This window comes from Hemibagrus wyckioides, linkage group LG20, assembly GCF_019097595.1.
Source record: "Hemibagrus wyckioides isolate EC202008001 linkage group LG20, SWU_Hwy_1.0, whole genome shotgun sequence".
Classification (NCBI taxonomy): domain Eukaryota; kingdom Metazoa; phylum Chordata; class Actinopteri; order Siluriformes; family Bagridae; genus Hemibagrus; species Hemibagrus wyckioides.
In genome coordinates, this window is record NC_080729.1 from 1916740 (window position 1) to 1923591 (window position 6852).

A 6852-nucleotide genomic window follows, 5' to 3' on the forward strand; every position below is an offset into this window, starting at 1 on the left:
TCTCTCGCTATCTCTCTCAGAGCTCTATCCTTTCTTCTCTCGCTCTGCTAGACAAGGATGCAGTTTGCAAAGGGGTGGGTGTAGGTGGTGGGAGGGGGGTGTGGGGGTGCTGCTGCTGATTGGCTGCCATTCATAAGGCTGTGGTAGGGAGGGGTGGGTTGGTGGGGGGTATGTTAGCGACGCTGGCAGCTGACTGAGGCACCGAAAAAGAGGACAGCAAGTTAGAAAGATATTAAAGTGAGGATAAATAAGACTCAGAAAAAAGAAAACGGACCGAAATGGTAGAAGGTATAAGACACAGTGCGTGGTTCTGTGATGGGAAAATAATCAGCGACGGTGTCGGTCATGTCATGATTTGCCGTTACAATCATCCCGTTTTTTGTTTATTAAGGAATGACACATCGTGGACTTTTATCTATTTCTAGTTACATTGAGGGATGTCCATTAAACGAGTTCTTGCTCACGTTCTAGCAGCTAAAACACTCGTTTTCCTGAACCACCCTCAATTATTTCTCTCTCTCAGTCTCCTGGCAGTGCAACAAAATGGTAAAGGACAGGTATAGAAGCCACACCTCCTTTACTTTGACTGACAGATACAGTAGCCACGTCCTCTTAACTTTGACAGATACAGTAGCCACGCCTCCTTCACTTTGACTGACAGGTACAGAAGCCACACCTTCTTTACTTTGAATGACAGATACAAAAGCCATGTCCTCTTTACTTTGACAGATACAGTAGGCACGCCTCCTTTACTTTGACTGACAGATACAAAAGCCATGCCTCCTTTACTTTGACTGACATGTATAGAAGCCACACCTCTTTACTTTGACTGACAAATACAGTAGCCACACCTTTACTTTGACTGACAGATACAAAAGCCATGCCTCCTTTACTTTGACTGACAGGTACAGAAGCCACACCTCCTTTACTTTGACTGACAGATACAGTAGCAACGTCCTCTTTACATTGACAGATACAGTAGCCACGCCTCCTTTACTTTGACTGACAGATACAGAACCTGCAACTCCTTTACTTTGACTGACAGATATAAAAGCCATGCCTCCTTTACTTTGACTGACAGGTACAGAAGCCACACCTTCTTTACTTTGAATGACAGATACAAAAGCCATGCCTCCTCTACTTTGACTGACACATACAGTAGCCACCCCCCTTTATTTTGACTGATAAATACAGTAGCCATGCCTCCTTTATTTTCAATGACAGATACAGTAGCCACATCCCCTTTAGTTTGACTGACAGATACAGTAGCCACGCCCCTTTAACTGACAGATACAGTAGCCACGCCCCCTTTTACTCTGACAAACAGATATAGTAGCCACACCACTTTATGTGTGTGTGTGTGTGTGTGTGGTGTAGATAATTTCCCATTCACTTCCTATACAGTTCAACATGCAGCAGGAAAAATCCCAGTTGGACAATCCTGCATTTGAACGAGAACACTCTGATGTTTTTGTTTTTTTTACAGTCAGGTCTTTTAACTTTCCTGCCGCGTGTGTCGTCGTACGGAAAACGGCGTGGAGCGTCGGCGGCAGGTGAAGTGAAGTGAAGTGAAGGCTGCATGAAATGTTAATGGATTCAAATTGCCGCCGTCCTGGCTGGATGCCACTCAATAGCGATTAGAGTGCAAACGTCAGCTATAATCACAGCCATGGAACATGGGCGTCGATGGAGGTCGGAACACCAAGACACACGAGAACCGATGGAGAACGTTCTCAAGGTGACGTGAGGAAAATAAATAAATAACACGCAGCTGACAGGATCTCAGGAAAGTTCAGCTTGTGCGTTTCGTAGTGGATGAACTTTGTCCAGAGGAACACGCTCACGTGACAACTTTTCTTTCAACCGAGTGTGATGTCATCAGTGGCTGTCTCTTAACTCATCCCACTCTGGAGCTAACTGAAGTGTAGCTGTATTTAAACTTTTATTAGGAGACTGCTTTTGGCTTGTTAGCTAGCTAACGTTTCACCAAACGTCTGTCTTTATGTCAGTTAGAATAAATTATCATCATGCTAGCTCTTTTATTATTTTAAAGATTACATTTGCTCTGTTCATGACAACAGTAATGAAATTCACCTGAGATTCATGTCTGTGTTTGTGATTATTCCATTCAAGCACTTTTATTGCTAAGTAAAAAAAAAAAAAAGCTGTTTTTTGGAATAAAATTTTTTAACTTCCCCTTTTTAAAAATAAATAAATAAAAATCCCTTCCGTATTAGATATTTCTATCAGCAGGGTAAAGCATTATTTTGCTTCAAATTTAAATTAATAAAAAAAATAAAGAAACCAATTGATTCTTTACAATATTAAAAATGACAGATCTTTCTATTATTTTTTTAAAAAGGAATAATTTCATGCTAGCATTGCTAACGTTCAGTGGGATTCATCTTGTGTAAAAAAAAAAGTGAGTAGTTCCTCAGTATTTTTTTAGCTTTTGCAGTTCTTTTTGATGAAAAAATTGAAATGATGTTCACTTTTCTGGTCAGTTTTCAGGATATGAAAATCATCATGCTTCACCGTTTCATTACAAACATTTTCAAACATCAGTTTTTCTCTTCCTGCTCAGACTCCTTCACATTTCCTTCTGCGATTTTCCGGACATCTTCTCCCTAATACGCAAAACGAGTCACCAGTCACCAAAAGGACACGAGTCCACGACCCGGTCATGTGACCACGCAGCCATCCTCCAGCCCATGAGGTGGTGTTACTCAGTATCTGGGGAGATGGGAGATGGAACATGGCCAGCTTTGTCCTTGGGGATTCCTCTGGCCTACTGTTGCATCTGGCTGAAACTGTCACAGCTGGAGGACAAAACATATGTGCAGAATTCCTGAAGTCGTTTTGTTTCATTTCGCTGTGCTGATTTATCCCAGACATCTCTGACTGAACCTGACGGAACGCAGCAAATTGTTCTACCAGAGAGAACCATAAACAAAATGTACTGTGTGTGAAGCACTAAACGCTTAAAGAACCACCGAGGAACCATATCATCTATGCCTGTAGATCTACAGAGAACCTTCATCAGGAAAGAACCATTGTATAAATTAAGAACGTTTGAAGAACCTTGTTTAAAGATGCTAATAAATACTGATTAGTGATTATTTCTGGTGAACCAGACTGCAAGAAGATGTTCTGCAGTTAAGAGTTCTAAATAAACAGTCTTGGATTTGTTCAGGCTTCTTGACTAAACTACCTGATGAAGGTTCCATCTATCACTATAACACATCCTTCAGTGTGTCGCTCTGGACAGAACCTTACCCCAGAGGGATTCCTGAAGATGGATGAGTAAATCTAGCACCCTTCAGGCAAACTCTTAAAGATTCTACGCAGACCTCTTCACAACAGAAGAATCTTTAACCAGCCAAAGAACCTCTGAACTCTTTTACCCGGAGTGTACAAACTAAGAAACTTTACATTGTGTGCTTCCACGTCTGCATTGTAACATCACCCAGCATTACAAATGTCCAGTTCTCCAGGGACTAAGGTTGGATTTCATTCCTGAATGACACAACAGAACTCTTGAAGAACCAGATGAAAATGCCTGCAGAGAAATGTTGGGGAATTTAGATGTTAAACTTTGTGAAGATTTTATCTAGCACCCTAATATCTTGTTATTTTGTCCATCTTTTAAAGATTCTGTGTAGAATCCCAATCCAGAAGGCTTCCCTTTCGAAATATATTTGGCTTCACAGAATCCACAAGAACTTTCCAGGAACTTGATCTAAAAGTGAATCCTAATGTAAATTCCCACATCAGCCTCATTGCTTCATCCACATATAAAGTTGTAAAGTTCTACAGGTGCTAAGGTTGGATTTCATCCCTGAATGATGCAATGGAACTCGGGAAGAATCAAATGAGCAAAACCACAAAGAAATGTTGAGAAGTTCTGCAGTTGAGTGTTCAGACTAGTTCTGGGTTCTTGACTAAATTATTTGAAAATTTCTTCTAGCATTCTAAAACATTCTTCAGTTTGTACACCTTTTAGATTCTATGTAGAACCCTAATCCAGAGAGCTTTCCATTCAAAGACCCCAAAAGAACCTTTGAGGAACTTCTTCTAAAAGTGCATCCTCATGTACATTACCACGTCTGCCTTGTCATTCCTCCCAGATGAAAGATGTCCGGTTCTACAGGTGCTAGAGGTTGGTTTCTATCCAGCTATCCAAACAGTGTGATTCAGGTTCTAGCTAAATGGCCTGCCGCTGACATATTGATATTCACAAAGTCATTTCCGAAGCAAAGAAGATTACGCGCCGATCAATCGTTAAGCATGACATCTCAAACGGAACTTCAATCATAACGTCTGAAATCCTGAGACAAAACCTCTCCCCACAATGGATCCCCCGCCAGGTTCTCATCTTCCCGCTGATTGGAAGTATAATTGTGTGTTTGCAGAACGAGCCCAGGTGCAGAGGCGTCCTGCTGCTTCGCTGCGAGATTGAGAATTGCCCAATCAAGCCTGCGCTGCAGCTGACGGGCCTGCTGGGGAAATTATCAATACTCCAGCAACAGATGGCTTTGGCCTCCGTACAGACCGAGCGGCCAACACTGAGATGCTCCACCACCGAGCTTCTGGACACCATCCCGAGATCTTTAGCTCCAGGATTTGTAATAAAAACTTTTTTTTTCTCCTCAGCATTTAACTGGCCATTTGAGGAAAAAACATTGAGTGTACACTCGTGGGAAATGTAGAACTATTAAGACTTCTTCTGTTCACCTAAACCTCTGAGGAACAAATGGAGAGGCACAAAAGGTTCAATCAAGAACCTGAAAAAGAATCTGGCTTGTCATTGTTCCTTGAGAATGTAAACTTTCAAGGATCTATGAATAACTGGACAACAATCATGAACAGCTAAGAAGGCAAAAACTAAAAACCCTTAAACTTCCAATGGAACCTTAAAAAAACAACAATTTTCAGTGTTTCTGGAAGGAATCCGGCTATGAGGGAACCGCATAAAGGTTCTATGTTGTAGCTGAAACACTACACCAGAGTGGTTCTGTATCAAAAAGAAATAAAAGAACCCTTCATTATCCAATGAAACCTTTTTTCTAAAGAGATAGATCCAGAGATTGTAATATTCAGTGATGTGAATGTTTCTGAGACAGAAATACTGTTGCAGAACCTTTCAAGGGATCCCTACCAGATAGTATGTGAGGGAGCCGTAATTATGGAATGATCCGTTAAAGAACTTTAAGTGCATAGAGTTTTCTAAGTGAATAGATGCTGAGATGCTAATAATCAGAGATTAGCCTCCTTTCTGAAAGAAATCTGGCTGTGTCAGAAGCTTTAAAGGTTCTATGTACTAGCTAGAACACCACAGGAGATTGGATCACTGACAGAACAGATGGCTAAGAACATGTAATTTTTTTTTTTAACAGAACTTTTTCCTCTGGTGCGTAGTGATTAGCCTTCTTGTGATAGGTAAAACATTTCTTGTAGAACTCTACACAGGGCCTTTTAAGGGTTCCCTGTTAGAAAGAAGCTGTAACTAATCAATAAACCCTTAAAGAACACTTTAAAAAAAAAAAGATTATAGATGGTCATAAGCTAATAACAGTGATTCCTTTATGGCAAGGAAGCAGTCTGTTATAGTGTTTTACGTACCATCCTCTTGTGGATGCTGAGATGCTAATAAATGTTGATTAGTATTATTTCTGATGAAGAAGCCCACATGGAATATGGTCTGAGATTGTAATGAGCGGTTCTAGATTCAGCTGGGATTCTCAAATAAATCACTTTAAAAGAATTTGACTATTTTTATTACTTCGATCAACTCTCAGTCTTGAGCTGCTTGCTTTGATGGATTCCTGCCAGAACCAATGGTACTTCACGTGGTTTATGACTTATGGCTGCTGCATTATTGATTAGAGCGTGTTCTAGTGAGATGACCTTCACTCAGGTCGTGGACTGTTTATGCGAGCAAGCACACGAGGGTTCTGTCGTTTTTAGCCGCCCGAGGTGTCAGTGCTTGATGGGAACACTTTGACAAAACAACGGCTGTCGATTAGAGATTTAAAGTGAGCCATGGAGGGGGTTTAAATGAGCACAGAGACTTGTGTGCCATGCGATTCGGTCAGTGGTGGAACCGACTGCTGCGTCACTCTGCAGATGGTTCGAAAGGGAAAACGAGAGCCAGAGCAGGCTAAAGAACAGGCAGAACCGTGAAACCCATGCTGTCTGCACAAAGGCCTCCCAGGAAAAAGGGATCTGTGCGAGCGACTTGCCAGGAGCGTTTCACGCCTGCAACCATTTTCCACAAATGTGATTTTTTTCCTCCCTCCTCCCATGCTTTTTTTTTGCTTCAAAGAGGATCTACTAGAGTGTTCCTAACGTGTGATAGGAAATGTTGTGTAACAGGGCAAAGCCGGGACTGGGGGTTCTGCAGGAGAACATCGAGTCCTGGTGGTGAGAACATTACTACTGTCTTCCCCAGGGCCTGTACCATCTTTAATCCCTGGGGTCTGTACCACTTCACCAGTCTGCCACCTTTAGGTCACTAGCAAGAGCAATTTGTTCCGATGTCATGCCCAGCTCCGGGCCTGCTCCAGGAGAACTCCGCAATTTAATTGGGTTACTATATAGTGGAGGTTCCACTAGTCTGAACTGACCACAGAGAAACAAAACTAAAACAGTTTCATCTTTTTCATTTAGTAGATATTATTGACAAGGCTAGAAAATAACTCTAGAACACTTATGGGTTCTCCTCTTGTCTCTGTTGCCTCTTTTGGGGAAACAACAGCATTTATCTCTCAGACATAAAACCTTTGACAGATTCTAGACAGTAAGAAGATATCAATACATACATGGTTTGAGCCAAAGGACAGAAAATGACTA